Here is an 18711-nt window from a genome sequence, read left to right as displayed (position 1 = left end):
GCATTTGTAGTTGGGTGGAAGATGAGCTGTCAAAGGAGCTGAAAGAAGCAGAAGGAGGAAGAAGTAAAACCAGGAGAGCTCACCATGGAGGCAAAAGGGTGAGCACTGGCTCTGGTGGCTCCTTAGAACTTGGACACCTCAGAGAACTGCCTCCAGAGTGTGACTTCTTTTATATTTCTACAGTGCCTTTAGCATTTGGTTCCTTTGTAAGGTGTTTTGCTTCTAATGATCTCGATTTCATTTGCTTTGACACGGAATGTACACCTACTCATCACCTCTCCATCTGGGCAACTTTCACCCAGCTCTCAGCAAGCTCATTAATTAGGGTCCTGGTTATAAAACTACCGAATGCTCCTGAGAAGAGAGAAAGGAGAGAGATAGAAAGGTCAGGAAGATAAAGAAAAAATAGAAAGGCCAGTGTTTATTGGGCACCTCCTCTGTACTCTTTCTTATGCTTATCTATTCTATGCAAAACAGTGCAAGTGAGTGTCACTATGCTCACTTTATAGAAGGCAACAGGCTCAGAGCGGTTGAATAATTTGAACAAAGTCACACAGGTAGCACACCGTGTATGCACAGTCAGGACTCCAACTTATATCCACGTACTTGAAAAACATTTTTCAAGGGCAGTCCCTTGTAGGAGACCCATGTGTGCTTTTGAAATGCAAGCATATTGTCTGTGAAGCAAAATGGCTATAGAAGAAGCAGCTTCCAGTGTAAAACAGAAATGGTGATAGTTGACAACAGAAGTCTAAACATAAGCCTGATGAATGACCCCCATGAATAAATTTGCTCCCTTTTCCTCGTTAATTATATTGGCGGGTTAGGCTTCAGTAAAACTATGTGTGGTGTGATAGATTTATCAGTGGCAATTACAAGTGAGAAGTCTCCTCCAATGGGTGTGTTTTAATGGGAACAGCATCTGGGGGAGTTAGCGGGGACAAGCCTATTTATTTCTCTGCCTCACTTGTTATCTCCTCTCGGCTCAGTAGGAAACGGCCGCCTAGAGTGGCCCAGATTCCCTTCAGAATAACCACAGTCCTCATAATTCTCATTAAGGTGCCACTGGGGTAGAGTCTGGGGAAGGAGGAGGGGCTGTTTGAGGGCCCGACAAGCTGTAACCATCTCTCTCCGTTATTTGGCAGCGATTCTTCTGTGTGCTAAATAGCCTGGAAATCAGAGAATAACAAATGTTCTTTAAATCAGCCTAAGGGTGCCAATTCCTATCTCTCTGGCCCATCAGACAGGGTGGCAAGGTGTGAGTAGAGAAAGTGGTTGTGATCCATGAGGCTGCTTCTGGGCTTTCATCATGCGAGCAGGGCAGAAGGAAGGATGGGGGTGGAGTTTTGCCATGTTACTTTTACATGCAGATAATCATTATTGGGAGCCTCCTCTTGGCCCTCAAAGAGAGCATCTGTGACATGAGAGCTTAGTCCTGCAGAAACACAGTAGGCAAGGGTGCTGCCAATCCCCAAAACACTGTTTTAGATTGTGGCAACTTGACATCATATCATTAAGGGGGCCAAAACTACAAACTGGTGTATTTGAAGATTTTTCTTTTTTTCTGTGTTAAATACAGACTCCTTTGATGAAACTTTCCAGGCGGGAGTGAGGATATAGAATAAAACAGAGGTGAGAATCACTTGAAATGTGTCTGATATCTACCTGGGGCATTCCAGAGGGTGCTTCTACCCTCCTTTCCCCATCTTTCTCCTTCCAGCAAATCTAGAGGTAAACACCAAGAAGAGTTAATGAAGAGGAGAAGCCTCTCACCCTGTAGATGGAATTGTAGCCAAAAGATCATGATTGTTTACTTTTTGCAAGACAACTCAGAAACTTGAGAAGGTTTCTTAGAGTCCTGAGCCCTCTTAGAGTTAGATGGAACCATAGGATATATTCTTATATTCTTACCAACGGAAAGTGAGCAGATATATGTTCCTGCCAGACTAAGCCAGCTAAGAGTGGATGTGCCTTTTTAGTCTCTCTCTGTGTTGACCCTTGTTTGCTGGCTAGCTGATGTCAGGGTCTCTACAAGGATGCACACTGAAGATTGCTGTGCCTCGTCATGAAAGGAGCTTGGATCCCTGAATGACTACATGGAACAGAGCCCACTGACCACACTGAACTGTGACAAAAGCAAACAATAAATTTTTGTTGCACCAGATCACTGAGATTTTTGAGGTTAGTCTGTTCCTGCTGTCAGTATTACTTCTGCTAATATAGTTGCACAGCTAAAGTTATGATTTTTGCAGTAAGCCTTCTTCTTTCTCATCTCCTGAATCCAACAGCTTTATAAAAATCAGGGTTGGTTTTATTATTGTTGGGCTTTTTGTTTTTAATGACTGTATCAAGGGCAAGGCATTTGTCAAAATACTTATTAATGGACAATCAATTAAAAAGCTCATGCTAATAACAACTTGGTAATTAATCATTCAAAAGAGAAAACTGGATGTCCAGGGACTGATGTACTGGCTGTCACTTCCAGGTAAAATTATAGAGATTTGTTTCAGAAGGCTGTCTAACATTTTAGGACAACAACAGCAAATGCTCCTTGTTTTCTCCTGAGTCTTCCTGTTTTCAACTCTTGAGTTATCTAACATTCTGTATCAACTCTTTGGAATATGTCCCCATGTGTCCTTTTCTGCTAAAATGTCATGAGCTGCCCTTCAACATTCAGCATTTCCCAAACTTGGCACCAAAAGACTGTGCCTCTATTCATGTAACACAATGGTCCTCTTTTCCCCAAAGTCAGATTTCTGATTCTCTTCCCTTGAGTCCAGAAAACGTCTTTCCGTCACTGTTTCTATCTTGATTTTGGTTTGTGGGGTTGAAGGTGACATCATGGGAACCAACAAGGAATTAGGAATCAGAAGAGGTGAGCGTTTCCAATGCATCTCTGCCTCAGTGGCTTTATTCAGCAGCTCTCCCATCCCTGAAATGCCTTCCTCATTCTTCCCAGCCTCTCTAAATCCTCCTAATGCTTCAAGACATGGCTCATAAATTCCCTCTTAAGGCTTAGAGAATTTCCCACAAGAACTCTAATAGGTTAAAATTTCCAGGAGCACAAAGGCCGTGTTTGGTTTGTTCTCCATCATTTGCCAGCATCTAGCACAGAGTATGGCATTTGTCAGACACAAAATATTTAGTGCATGAATTGATTACTTTGAATAGATGCATTTTGGTCCCTTAGCTCATCTCAAGAAAATGTGAATCATCAGAAAGCGTGGAAAGGAAGATAAATCCATTTATTTTATTCTCAAAACACATATTGTCTATACCATATAATTCAGCAACTAATTACATTTAATGCTGATTTTGATGGTACACAGAAAGCAGTAATTGTGGCCATGTAATCATGACAACATTTCTAACTCATCTGACTTATTGGAGGCAGGAGGAAGTGCTGGGGTCTGTCCTGCAGACTCCAGCTGCACGACAGGTGAATAACGTACACAGACACTGATATTCAGTGAAAGAGTAAGCTAGGGGGCCAGGCTGCAGACAGAAAAAGTTGTAGCAGCCACGGCCCTAGCAGCCACAGCCTTGACTCGCTGGCCCTGCTGGCACTTATTCAGCACACATTAAATGACAAAGCCTTTGAGTCAACACCACTGGAGGTTAATTAGCCTGGTCACCCTCTCCCTGAGAGAGCAATCCTGCCCGGGAATGATCAAAGATTAGTTTTAGGACCACATGAGTACACAAGTTATTTAGATAAACTCCCTTACATTCCTTTGTACCTATTTAAAGCTATTTACTTAAGACAAGAGGATTAGGCTGCCTTTAACCAGATCTATTACTGAAGTTATGAAAACCCCTCCTTGTCTTCCAAGAAGGTTTGTGTCTATCTCTTATAACTGTCTTTAAAATTTTTCCCACCAGCCTGCCTGAACTCACACAAGGAAGTGGGATTATAATTACAAATGACAGTATGCACAACAGCCTCCCCACAAACACGAAAAATGGATCATTGTTTTTGCATTAATGAGCATTGAGATATAGAAAGCTTCTCATTTTCTTCCTCTTGTTTTTATTTTAATAGCAATATTCACTGATCTAATGACATTTGGTCTACATGGCGTTCTGTGGAAAGTATACAAGCTAAGTATGACAAGAAGAATAATGGCCCCAGAGATGTTCACGTCCAAATCCTCAAACCTAATCAGTGTCCTAATCTGAGACCTCAGACCTAATAACCAGATCTGTGAATATGTTCTGTGACATGGCAGGTGGAAACTGAGGTTGCAGATTGAATTAAGCTTGCTAATCAGCTGGCCTTAAATAAGATTATCTTGGATTATTCCATTGGACTTGGTGTCATCACAGGGTCCTTAAATGTGGGAGAGGCAGGCAGGTGAGTCAATGTCAGAACGATGTGATGTGAGAAAGACTCCACCAGCTGCTCCTGACTTTGAAGGTGGAAGAGGAGCCATGAACCAAGGAATGTAGGCAACCTCTATGAGTCAAAAACACAAGACACTAGATTCTCTTACAGAGCTTCCAGAAGGGATGCAGCCCTGCTGACACCTTGATTGCAGCCCACTGAGGCCCATTTTGGACATCTGATCTCCAGAACTGTAAAATGATAAATCTGTGTCGTTTTAAGCCACTAAGTCTGGGTTAATTTGTTACAGCAGTCATGGAAAACTAATACACTGCAGAGACTAAGTGAAATAGAGAATAAGGGATGTCGGTGTATTTTTTATTAAAAAAAATTATAATACAAGCATTTATTCCTTATTGTATCCACTTGTGGTTTTGTTTTATTTTGTTTTGTCAAATCATTCCTCCCTGGTAGAGATTGGGACTTATGCCTTTTTAGTACCCAACATGAAGTGATACCATACAGTAGAAGGTGGCCAGTAAACAAGGATAGGTTAAAAATACACAGTGGAAAACAGCAAACATGTTCGCTTACTCAAACTGCACTAAAGTGGTGTCTTGCCAGCAACTTTTGGTGGCAAATTGAAGGAAAAGCTCACAACATGGAATAAAATTGTCATATAAACAAGGCTCTCCTGCTGTTCAGTGGTCTAGGGGTCCCAGACCCTGATGGCAGGAGGGACAAGGCTGGTATAGAAAGAGCCCCTGACAAGGCATTCCATTAGCTTCCAGTTCTTCGTCCCCTGGTCTTTAGCAGTGCTGGTAACAGCCAACCTTTTCTGACAGATTTGAGTTTCTGCTCATCTCCTCTTCTGTTTGCAAGGGACGTGTCTATGAACAGAGGAACACCAGAAGGTGGGCAGGAGAGGGAGAAGAGAAAGAGGCAATGAGCCTGGGCTATTTTAAAACTTTGGTAATTGGTCCCAGAATGGTCAAGAATAGGCATGTATTTTATATAATATCTATACTTAAAAGGGATTATTTTCCAAAGAGAGAAATAATTATTAGCAAATTCAGCATTTCATACATAATTTGGAAAAGAATCACTTGTCTTCCCCAAGCATTAGCTCACAAGTCCAAGCCTTTTTCTGACATAAAAGCTGGATGCAAGTCACACACACTTATAGACATTTGTCTATTAATAACTTTAATATCAGCTGCCAAATAGAGTCATAGTAAGAATTAACTGTATTGGTATTTGTAAAGTAAGTGGAATGGCGCCAGGCACATAGTAACTAGCATGAGTGTCACAGTTCATCATGGTTAAATCAAAGTAAACCATCTTACATAGAACTCTGATACAAAAATAGAACATGGTTCTTTCCATCTGTGCAATAACACACCAGAGCTTAAAGAACAATTTGATGGGTCCAAGTTGAGTTTCTGCGACTTCCCAGCCCAAGAGAAGGAAAAGGAGCTATGTGGAGATCCTCATAGACGTGGGGCAGCACCAAGGGCAGAGGCACTGAGTGGCCACCAGTCCAGAGAGCTTGACTAAGCAGCCCAGCTTGGGCACCAGTGGTGTCACCTCAGGAAGCTGCAAGACTATGGTGAGATGTCCCATGCATTTGTAAACACATTCAGCAGAGTCTACAGAGGCCAGATCCAATCCTGATAAAAAATCTGCTGGTTGAATGAGTGAATTATCTGAACAAGTCACACATACATAGAGACACACACACAATCCTGAGCCTTCATTTCCCATTCTGTACAGTAAAATGAATGGACTTCAATAATCTCTAGGGACTATCCCAGTGCCTTCCTGCTAATTTATGTAAAGGATATTCTGAAAGATTACTGAAAAATAATAGGAGAATCTGCATTTACAAAACAAAAGCAATCTAAAACAAAGTCACCAGCACCTGTTCCTCTTTCATTGCCTTTCATTTAGACTTGCAGACTTTAGGGAATACCACTAATAAGCTATGTATTAAAGAAAACAGTTATGATTATTTTAGGTCAGTTTCTCTAGGAACAGCTCTGAAGTAGAGAGATTTTCACACAGGAAGTATGTCATGATGTGGTCTCAGGATCCATACCAGAGGGGAATAAAGAAAGCAGTTAGAGAGGGAGGAGTTGAACCCCTTATCCTGCAGTCACAAAAAGGCCACAGTTAATTCCACAGAGAGCTCCGGCATAGTCCTTCAGAGCTGTCCCTGCCCCAGGCAAGCAGGCTGTGCCTTCACGTCCCTTTACCTCTGCTCCTACTGGCCAATCATTGACCAGTCATGTGATCTGGCTGTCACGGAAAATGAGGAGAAGTGGCCCTATGAGAGGTAGCTGTCTGTGGTTGAGGACAGTTCCCAGAAAGGGACCCAGCCACCTAACCACAGAAGCTGGATGAATAAGAGCCACAGTCCTTGTGTTAGTCATCTGTAACTGAGAAACAAATTACCATGCTCTTAGCAGCTTAAAGTAACACATTTACTATCTTAAAGTGTTCATGAGGCATGTCTTAGCTGGGTCCTCTGCTCAGGGTCCTATAGGTCTGCAATCAAGGTGCCCATAGGGCTGCATTTCATCTGGAGCTTGACTGGGGAAGAATTCACTTCCAAGGTCATTTGGGTTGGTGGAAGAACCATTTCCTTGCAACCACATGACTGATGATGGACTTTTTGCTGGCTGTTGCCTGGAGGACACCTTCAGGTCTGGAGGACACCCATAGTTCCTAGATGTCACCCAAGGTTCCTTGCCACTTGGACTTCTCTGACACAGCCACTGATTTAATCAAGCACAGTCTCTCACCTCAGGCAGGGCCAGTCCCCCTTTCAGGGATGTTCTCCTGATTAACTCATTCTCACCCTTTTGAATAACTCCAAACCAATGGATTTGGGACATAAATTATATCTGCAAAACCCTGTTACCTTTGTTATATTCTACTTAACGTCCTGGGGTGCTTCCTCAAAACCTGCAGAGGCAGTTTCAGGGCTGCCTCATGGGTAGGAGACAACAGTAAATAAATCTGTCACTATTGATGAAAAAGTCACAGTTGGGTGGGAATTAGCACAGCCCTTTGCACGTGGTGGGACTCCATAAATGCCTGTTAAATGAAATTTGTTGAGACTGAGAGCTGTGTTTTATGCTACATGGGAGATGTTGGTCTCTCCAATCTGAATCTTCAGCTGAACGTCTAACTACTCCTAAGTGACCAGACTGTCAGGGAAAATAATAGCCAAGTTTGACTGCCTGTAAAAGTCAGCAGGAAAGTGTTCCTTTTGTCAAGTGAAGATGGCAAGAGAACTCACAAAAAATCTTCCCTAGACTATAAAAATTTACTTTTATAAAAAATTCTTAGTATGTAGGTTACATTTACAAGCTTTTTTTTTTTATAGAAACAGAGTAGAGGGAAATATAAAAATTGATCTGAAGATGCAAGACAGAACCTACAGGAACTCCAAATTCCCAATGAAAGTGATTGGTCCTGGCATTTCAATGTAGGGGCCAACTCCAGCCATTGAACCTGCATGGCTGATTGACAGACCAAAATGGAGAAAATTGTTTCAGGGGAAGAAGGGAACTATGTGCTTAATTCTTTATGTATCTAATTGTCAGTTCATGCTTCAGGGTAGGTACAACATCTGCCTACTCATCCTCATTTTACAGAAAAGGAAACAGTCTTTGCCATCACATGGTTCAGAGCCCACAATGGGAGGCAGATGAGGAGAGAGGCCATGGCTGTACAGTGTGATCACTGCTCAGAGGGAGAGCACACAGGTGCAATGGGGGCAGAGGAGGGCACCTAACTCAGGCTCAGGGAAAGGCTTCCTAACAGAACAGTCTGAGCTGACTCCCTGTCTTTGCCATCATGGGGCAGTGAGGAGAACAGGGAACAGAAGGGAAACCTGAGCCTTCTCCTTTGCAGTTTTGCTTGGAGCCAAGTTCCACCAACTCTTGTTTCTCAAGAGCCTGCAAACTGAAAATCACTTGTGTCTTATGTGGAAAAGGATAGCTTTTGGCTAGTTCAACTCAAATACAAATACATGGGAAGAGGCTGGACAGACAGACAGATGTAGATTATACAGTTGTTCAGAAGCCCTGCTTAGGAACGCAAGTTACCTTCCTTCCCTTTGCTGATGGTAGTTTATTCTAAATACGGTTTCTAACCACTCAGATTTCTTGGATGAGTTTTGGGAGATCAAGCCCAAGTCCTCTGAAGTGAAGGATTAATATGCCTTCTCTCCATTTCCTTCCTAGCATATTTCTCCTCTCAATTAGGTGTCTTTGTTGCTTCGTCTGGAGACCTGACCCACTCTTAGAGTTAAGAAGCTACATAATTAGAGCAACCATATCATTTTTCATCCAACCTGGGAATAATTTTGAGAGTGAAAGGGATCATGAATAATAATTACTCCAAGACAACGGGCATACACTGGAGCCACCCTGGGCAAACCAGGCCTTAGGGTCTTCCTACCCATATGGATGCAGCCCTGTTAACGCTGATGCACTGCAGAGCAAAAACCGGACTTTCCAGCATTCTCAGCTGCTTCCATCTCTGGGGCACAAAGAGGGAGGTGGTGCTGCTTTCTTCTTGCTTGAATTTCTTCTTGCTCCCAATGTTGCTATCCCTTGTCTAAAAATAACACTACCGAGAGGGACTTTAGACCCTTTGTGTATAAAGGAGGGAGGAGCAGATAATATAATTAAGTTTGTTGAATGCCAATATAATTTTTTAATTGGCAATATCTCTTTTTAGAATGCTCACTTTTAGACCAGGCACAGTGACTCTCGCCTATAATCCCAGCACTTCGGGAGGTCAAAGCCAGCAGATTGCTGGACCCCAGGAGTTCAAGACCAGCCTAGGCAACACGGCGAAACCCAGTCTCTACAAAAAAGACAAAAGGTAGCTGGGCATGGTGGTGTGTGCCTGTAGTCCCAGCTACTAGGGAGGGTGAGGTAGGAGGATGACCTGAGCCCAGAGAGGTCAAGTCTGCAATGAACACCATGATTGCATCACTGCACTCTAACCTGGGCAACAGAGCAAGACTCTGTCATGAAGAAAGAAAGAAAGAGAGAGAGAGAGAAAAGGAAGAAAGAAAGAAAGAAAGAGAGAGAGAGAGAGAGAGAGAGAGAGAGAGAGAGAAAGAAAGAAAGAAAGAAAGAAAGAAAGAAAGAAAGAAGGCAGGAAGGAAGGAAAAAGAAAGCTCTTTTTAGCGTAAAAAATTTATTGCTGCATCCTAGAAATGAGAAAATATGATTTTATAGAAGTTTGACACTGTGGTTGCTGAAGTCACTACGTAGGGAATTAGACTGATGGGTTTTGCAGTGAAACTAGTAAAAACTGACATGGAATGGATGAGAGTCACCCAACTGTAGGAGAAACGCAACCAAAATATGACTGTAAAATGAGTGACTTGAGGAGGTCTAGGACACACTGAAATCTGACTCAAGGACCAGGGATGTCTTCTGCCAATAATGAAACTGATGAAAAGAAACGCTGTAACCTAATCAATCTAATTAATATATCCGAAGACAGAATGTCTTAGCCAAAGAAGGACTGTTTACATAGAGTCTAAAAGAGAAAGAATCGAATGAATCTGTATACGGTGGTGTTTATCCATCAAGGCCCAGAGAGGAGAGGACGGAATCTTTCAGTATGGAATATCAGGACTACAAAAATGGTTTTCTTTATTAGGAGGCAAGGAAAGTCCCTCAGAGTTTGGCATGGCTTGAATGAAAGAAATTCCCTTCCCTAACTCACCCCCCAAAAAATCCCTCCCCAACAATCCCCTTCCTTGTGTTTTAATCTACATTTTTCAAGAAAACTTTTGAGTGACCCCCATAAGACAGAGATTCTTTGATTTTCTAAATCCACTGATTACTAATGAACAGTATCTTATTTATGAACTTCACTACCAATAGTCATATTCAGCATCTGTAATTTTCCCAAAACATTAAGAAGATTAAAGATGACAGTTTCAAAATCTGCTTATATATTAAGTATCAAAGAAAAATTCTAACATTAATTTAAATTGTTAGAATCTAAAGATAGTATCCTATGATTTGAATGTTTGAATTCCCCCAAAATTTGTATATTAAAGCCTAATCACCAAAGTGATGGTTTTAGGAGATGTGGCCCTTGGGAGGTGACTAGTCATGAGGCTGGAGCCCTTGTGAATGGGATTAGTGCCCTTATAAGAAGCCTGAGAGAGACTCTTTACCTCTTCTACTACATGGAGGACACAGCTAGAAGGCTGTATGTGGCCAGGAAGTGAGCCCTCACCAAACACTGAACCTGCTTTGATCTTGAACTTCCTAGCCTCCAGAATTATGAGAAATAAATTTCTGTTATGAAAAAGCTACCTAGTTTATGGCATTTTGTTAAAGCAGCCTGAACAGACTGAGACACTATAGAAAGAAAACTACTGATAATATAATGTTCCTGGATTTAAAATGTAGGCCAATTTAACCAAACTTTCTGGTCCTGGGAGAACCAACTAGTAGGGCCTGGATAATATTTGACAAATGATATAGAGTTGTCAGAGTCATTTCCACATCACCAAGGCAGGGTTCATAAGGCGTCAATGACACTGTAAGCTCTCCACGGTTCAAGAACTGACTCCCAACTCAACAGATTCATAATTTTAATCAGGTGACTGTATTTGAGTTGAATGGGATCAAGAAGCCTAACATTAACCAAACTTATGAAGGACCAATATAGAAACCAAAATGATTATTCATTCTGAAGGGATGGTCCTTCTTTCCAGTTATGGGAACCTATGTCCTATTCCATCAGTCTTGTATGAAGCCTTTTTTTTTCCTTTTTTGGGACAACTTCCATACATTATTTCTTCTACTCACTGGACGGAAGCAATCAGGGTGACAATTCCTCAGATTTTTGTAACCAATTCTTGTGTGCTTCCTATGTTATTTCTTCTCCAGGCTAAATATTCACAACTCCTTCAACCCTTCTTCATTTTATATAATTTTCAGGCCTTTTAATTTGGTGGCAAGCCTTTTCTAGAGTTATTCCACTTCTCAATGTCTGTCTGAAAATGTGATCCAGAACTAAACATGATATTTAGATATAGTCTGACCAGTAGAGAATAGAGAATGACCATATCTTCTCTTGACTTGTCCAGTTAAAGTAGCTCAAGTCTGTATGACTAAGAACTCAATCTATTTGTGTGTGTGCATGTATGTGTGTGTGTGCATGTATATGTGCATGTGTGTTAATTCAACTTTATATTGTGAGATAATTATAGATTTGCATGCAATTGTAGGAAATAATACAGAGACCTCTTGTGCAGTCATTATCTACTTTTCCCCAGTGGCTTATCTTGCAAAACTATAGTATAACATCACAGTTAGGATATTGGCATTGATAGAGTCAAGAAACAAGATATTTTCTTCACAAGGATCCCTTACTGCTATGGTTTGACATTTAATTGCTAATGTAACAATATTAAGAAGTCAGACCTTTAAGAGGTGATTAGGCCACTAGGGCTCTGCCCTCGTGAATGAATTAATGTTGTTTTTGCTGGAGTGCATTAATTATCATGGGAGTGGATTTGTGACAAAAAAGATGAATTTGGCCCAATATCTTCTCTTCCTCTCATGCTTAGTTTCATCTTACACTTTCTGTTATGAGATGACCCTTGCCAGATGCTGGCACCATGCTCTTGGACTTCCCAGCCTGTAGAGCTATGAATCAAAATTTTTTTTTCATTTGTATATTACTCAGTCTGTGGTATTCTGTTACAACAGCAGAAAATGGACTAAGACACTCATGTTGCTCTTTTGTAGCTATACCCATTTCCTTCCCACTCATACCCTCCCCCATTTAATCTCTGGTAACCACAAATCTGTTCTCCATTTCCATAATTTTATAATTTCAAGAATGTTGTATAAATGGAATCACATCATGGTAACCTTTGTGATTGACTTTTTTCACTCAGCATAATTCTCTAGAGATTCATTCAAGTTATGTGTATCAATGGTTTATTTCTTTTTATTGCTGAGTAGTAATCCACCTAATGGATATAGCACAGTTTGTTTAAACATTCACCTATTGAATGACACCTTGTTTCCAGTTTTTGGCTTTGAGTAATGGAACTGCCATAAATATTTGTGTACGGGTGTCTGTGTGAACAGAAGTCTTCATTTTGCTAGGACAAATGCTCAGATGTGCAATTACTGGGTTATATGGTAGTTGCATGCTTAATTTTGAAAGACACTTCCAAACTGTTTTCTGGAATAATTTCCACCTACTTTATATCAAAATCTGTAATCAAGTCTGATGTGCCTCAGTCTGAAACCACAAAGTGTTTGTTTTTGTGTGCTTATACTTGTACATTTTAAAGTTTGGACTCAAATGCAAAATATAATATTTATCTCCCTTAAATGCTAGTTTGTTAATTTCATCCCAACAGTCGAAGTCTTCTGATCCTTAATATTTGATTTCTCTCATTTAACATGTTGACTATCCTTCTTGACTTCATTTTATCTGTACATTTTGTAACTATTTTTATTTTTTATTTTTTATTTTTTTATTTTTATTTTATTTTTTTATTTTTTTTGAGACGGAGTCTCGCTCTGTCGCCCAGGCTGGAGTGCAGTGGCCGGATCTCAGTTCACTGCAAGCTCCGCCTCCCGGGTTCACGCCATTCTCCTGCCTCAGCCTCCCGAGCAGCTGGGACTACAGGCGCCCACCACCACACCCGGCTAGTTTTTTGTATTTTTTAGTAGAGACAGGGTTTCGCTGTGTTAGCCAGGATGGTCTCGATCTCCTGACCTCGTGATCCGCCCGTCTCGGCCTCCCAAAGTGCTGGGATTACAGGCTTGAGCCACCGCGCCCGACCGTAACTATTTTTATTAAAGCTTTCTTCATTCAAAGATTTAGTAAAAGTTCGTACAGGGTAAAACCTCAAAGCATACGCTGGAGTCAAATTCACCAACTACAGTATCAGCTAACATGCATTTTCCTTCCTGTCCATAAAGATAACGTCAGCAAAATTTGCAAAGGATTTGTCCAACTCAGATATTCATTTACATAGATGTTCTATTTTGATCAATCTAAGCACTTCATTTTAAAAAGAGAAAAATTTAAGTTCTTAGATCACACTATTTCACTGTGAGCATGGTTTATTTCTTAGTGATAGATATTTTTTATTCTCAGTCAATAGACTGAACACATTAATAAAACACCTTTAGCATGGGGGCTTACTCTTTTAACCAAAAGCTGCAACACTCATTTAGGGCACCAAGATTTTGGAAACATCATGATGATGGCGATGACAATGGTGGTGGTGATGATGATAATGGTAGTGGTGGTGGTGATAATGGTGATGGTGGTGATGGTGGTGTTGGTAATGATCACAGCTAACATTTGTAGCATGCTTATTTTGTGCCAGACACTGTTGAGAACAAGGAGGTTCTGTTTCATTTGTATAATTATATCTATTTTCTAATAATCATATTCCTAGGGATTAGGAATGTGGATGTTCTTTTCAGATTCGCTGTATAGCTGCCATCTCATTTCTCTCAGAAGAACTTCAAGACACTAGAGAAAAAGACAATTGGGTAAAACACAATTCTTTTAGGCAGAAGGGGGCTTGAGAAGTAGTCTGATTACCTTAATTTCAATCATTATATACTTAGATCATTTTATATCTATGTACTTTTTTGTTTTAGCTCACAAAAATCACAATTTTAAGTAACTGAAATTAAAATCAAAAGTTAAATAAATAAATAAATGATTTTTCTTCGATGAAAAGCATTTTAGTTTTCTTCTGATTTTCAAGAAAAACATTAAGTTTGTGATATGTGATACAAGAAAGATATATGAAATGTAAAGAAATAATTATAGAATTCCAAGAAAAAATAGGATATAATGTGATTTACAGTGTTAAGAGGACAGCAGGAAACACAAGCTACATCATACGTTAAAGATTTATCATTACAATTTTCCCAATGCAATTGTTTTATTATTAAAATGCAAAAAAAAAAAAGTTAATAAAAGCTTTAAAAGTGTTGAGGAGCAACCTGATTTAAGAATCTCTGGTGCCAATTTAAACAGCCACTGGAGGTGCAAACCTGCACTGTGTTAGAGGAGAGATACAATAAAAAGGAAGATATTCTGCTCACGTGGAGCCATACAACCTTAGTTATAAGCAAGAGCTCATTCCGCCTCACACTATAATGATATTCTAAAATCAGACAGAGGAGTCAGTCCCAAAATGGGATTTCTTAAAAAACAAATCAGATCTTGAAGGAAGTCTTGGTTGAAACATTCATTTATTTTGTTAAATCCAAAGAGTATTGGGTTGCAGTCATGTAGACTAAACCAATTGTTACCCAGGAAGCATTGTGCTATTTTTTTAATGTGTAACTTCAAAGTTGAAACCAGTAAGTCGGATTGAGTACAAAACGGCTACTGAGAGATAAGGGGATTCTAGTGGCTGAAAGTTTAAATGCTGGTAAGATGGTAGGGCTCTCCTAGCTGATTTATTATCACACCGAAGAGTAGTTACTACTCATGTGACCTTGGCTGACTTTCAAATAGCATGTCTGAGACTCAGTTACCTGGAAAAAATAGTAGTTAAAATAACTGCCTCAGAGGGTGTATGGAAGAAAAGTTCCTATTCCACTGTCTTGTGTAGTAGGCAGACAGAATGCAAATTGTTGTTTCTTTGGGGTATTTTTTTGTATTAGGATAATGACTATTATTTATTAAGCATTTATGATGTACCAAGGATAAGTTCTATCTCACTATCCTATCAAATCCTCACAACTTTATGAGGAAAACACCTTTTTATTAATTCATTTTGCTGATGAGGAACCTAAGGCACAGAAGCTAAGTGAATTGGCCAAGATCACCAGCTAAGGGGAGGTTGAGTCCGGATTTGAAGTCAATCAGTGAGATGGCAGAAATCAAGGACCTGCCCATCACATTATATGGCACTAATTAAACAACAAAATCCTGGAAATAAGAAAACTGGGTATTCTAACTTGGGCACCAGTTTCCCTGATTTCAGGCTGAATGAGCTTGGGCTTCTCTAAATCCATTTTCCCCTTTATTTTAGTAAACAAATATTAATATTATATTTTATAAACCTATATTAGGTGTTCCAGGAAACAAAAAATTTTAAAAATTTTTACACAAACCTGTTCTAAACAGCAGTCATTCCTCCCAGCATGACTCTGCCAGGCACTGTTCTGAGCACTGAGGATACATCAGATAGACTAAAATCTCTGCCTTGATGGAACTCCCTTTTTTCTAAAATAAAAATAAAAATAAAACCCCACAGTTTTGTTAAGACATAATTTATATATCATAAAATTTACCTAACTGCAGGATTCAGTGATTTTTAGTATATTTAGAGTTGTGCAAGCATCACCATAATCTAAGTTTAAAACATTCTCATCACCCCAAAAAGAAGCTTCATATTCATTAGCAGTTATTTCTCATTTCTCCTCCCCCAGCCCTAAACAACCACTAATCTACTTTCTCTTTCTATAGATTTGTTATTGTGAAAACTCTGTATAATAGAACCATATAACAGGAGTCTTTTTTTGTCTGGCTTCTTTCTCATTGCTTAATGCTTTCAATCATGTACCAATAATTTATTCATTTTTAAGGCCAAATTATATTCTATTGTATAAATATACCACACTTTGTTGATATTTCCATCAGTTGCTAGACCTTGTTTATTTCCCATTGTGGTCTACTATATATAATGTGGCTATACATTAAGTATACATTTGTGTATGAGCTTTTCTGTAGACATGTGTTTTTCTCTCTTTGGAGTAGAAATCCCAGGAGTAGAATTGGTAGGTCACATAGTAACTGTTTAACATTTTAAGGAACTTTCAAACTGTTTTCAAATGTGGCTGCACCATTTTACAATCCCACCAACAGTGCTTGACGGTTTCCATTTTTCCACATCCTTGCCAGCACTTAGCAATGTGTATCTTTTTGATGGTAGCCATCCTAGTGGTCTGAAGTGGTATTCCCTTGTGGTTTTGATTTGCATTTCTCTAAGAACTAATGATGTTGTGCACCTTTTTCATGTGCTTATTGATCATTTATATATCTTCTTTGGAGAAATAGCTATTCAAATCTTTTATCCCTCTTTCAACTGGGTTATCTTCTTACTGAGTTCTGCGTGTTCTTTTTGTATTCTTCATAAAAGTCTTTTGGCAGATATATGATTTGCTAATATCTTCTCCAGTTCCAGGGAGTATCTTTTCACTTTCTTTATGGTGTTGTTTGAAACACAAAAGTTTAAAAAATTTTTAATTTATGTATTTACTTATAATTTGTGACAAAATGTACACAATATGAAATTTACCATTTTAACCATTTTAAAGCATATAGTTCAAGAGCATTAAGTGTTTGGACAAACGGAGGCAAGATGGCGTACTTCCGGGTTCTTCACCGTCAACTTTCCCACGCCCTGGAAAGACACGGGTCGACTGCGCAGGCGCAACCCGACCTCTGACGGAGAGAAACCGGAACCCGCCTAGCCACGCCTACCGCCCCTGTCCCCAACCCGCCTATGTCCCGCCCACTGCCCTCCCACTCCCGGGCCCAGGACATAAATGCCGCTCCCGCTGGGCGCGCAGTGCGAACTTCCTTGGCCCCCTCCTCCTAGGCGGGACCCGGGAACCTCGTCAGAGAACGCCTGAGCGAACTTCCTCGGCCCCTCCTCCTGCGTGGGACCCAGGAAGCTCGCCCGAGAACACCGGAGCGAACTTCCTTGGCCCCTGCTCCTGTGCCGGACCTAGGAACCTCCCCCGAGAACGCTGGAGCGACTTCATCGGCCTCCACCGCGGGAGACCGGTGAACCTTGCTCCATCCTTCACATTGGCTTGTAAATAAAGTTTTTTTTGCCTTGCCTATTTGCCTTTTCTCTGGCATTTGCTCTGGGGGTCGCATTAAAGCAAATCATTAAGTACACTCACATTGCCATGCAATCATCCATCTCTAGAAATTTTATCATCCTCCAAAATTTGAACTTATATACCCATTAAATAACTTCTTAATTTCCACTCTTGCCGGTCCCTGGCAACTACCATTCTACTTCTGTCTCTATGAATTTAACTACTCTAAGCACCTCATATGAGTAGAATCATACAGTATTTGTCCTTTTGTAATGCAATTACTTCATGTGGCATAATGTCCTCAAGGTTCACTCATGTGGTGATATGTTTTCTCACAACTTTATTCCTTTCTAAGACTGAACAATACTGTATCATATGTATATACCAAGTTTGGTTTATTCATTCATCAGCTGATGGGAAAATTTCTAATTTTGATAAAGTCCAATGTATCTAGTTTTTTCTTGCATTGTTCATGCTTTTGGTGTAATATCTAAGAAATCATTGCCTAAGCCCCAAATCATGAAGACTCACTCCTGTGTTTTCTTGCAAGCGTTTTCCGGTTTTAACTCTTACATTTAGGTCTATAATCCACTTGAAGTTAATTTTTACATTTTATACATTTTACCGGTTACTTATAACAACTAGTTTGGAATTTTATGTATTAAATTCTCTCTTTTGGGACTTACACTAAATGAAGGAGCAATTTGTTTGAGAATTGCCTTTTGGACAACTAGCAGACAAGGAATACTCTGTAATTGTCCCAGGTTTCTGCCTGTAAGTAATTTTCACTTCATGGCACACAGAGAGAACCCAAGCAGAGTTCAGTGCTCTCACTGAGTTGGGGAGACAGAGAAGATGCTTAGAGATCCTGAAGCAACTGGAATTTGCAGAGCAGAGTACAGACAGGAAAGAGCCACATGGAGAAAGAAGTCCAAGAATATGCATAAGAGTCTCCTTTAGTCTTTGGTTTCATATTATTCTGGGCATGCATAGGGTGAAACTCCACGAGGCCAGGCAAAGAACAAGTGACAGGGAGCTGTCATTATGAAAAATGAATAATTTTCTGGACTGGGAATTGTTCAAATTCTAATCAGTCTAAGTGGAGAAAACTATTTGAATATCTGTGGCATTCAGGAGCCACCCAGAAATGTCAAACTTTAATAGTAGGGCTAAATTATCCCTAGAGTAAAGGCTTCTCAAGTTATACCCTAATAAAGTTTGAAAACAAGCCTTGAAAGGATCAAGCTCATCTGCAAGTAACTTAACTGCTTGCCAAAACAACCTTCAACACTCTCTAAAGAAAGACAGTATATCAGGAGAAAAAATTAGTCAACAGAAATCATGTTACTCCAGATCCTTAAGAAACTGACACCAAAATGAGATTAAGTGTGCAAAGATTTTATTAGAAGAAACACCTGTGTGCAAGAAAATGGGGGAAAAGCCAGATAAGGGTGAGATTGCTGCTGAGAGAGAGAGAACAAAGCCTCAGTGACCCATAAAATATCA

The 18711-nt window shown here is 40.1% G+C and overlaps 1 long non-coding RNA gene across 1 annotated transcript in view; it reads right to left on the bottom strand.

Annotated features, from left to right (window-relative positions):
- Positions 1 to 13468: 13468 nt before the first annotated feature.
- Positions 13469 to 18711, bottom strand: part of LOC117086669 — a 65748-nt gene continuing 60505 nt past the window's right edge. The window contains exons 2-3 of the long non-coding RNA XR_004438521.1: positions 15487 to 15598; positions 13469 to 13882 (exon numbers count right to left, since the gene is read on the bottom strand). This is a non-coding gene — a long non-coding RNA (uncharacterized LOC117086669). The remainder of the gene's footprint in view (positions 13883 to 15486; positions 15599 to 18711) is intronic.

Source organism: Trachypithecus francoisi, unplaced genomic scaffold (genome assembly GCF_009764315.1).
Source record: "Trachypithecus francoisi isolate TF-2019V2 unplaced genomic scaffold, Tfra_2.0 Lachesis_group10, whole genome shotgun sequence".
In the NCBI taxonomy this organism is placed as follows: domain Eukaryota; kingdom Metazoa; phylum Chordata; class Mammalia; order Primates; family Cercopithecidae; genus Trachypithecus; species Trachypithecus francoisi.
Note: the sequence above shows the minus strand (reverse complement) of the source record. Positions and strands in the feature narration are given on the sequence as shown.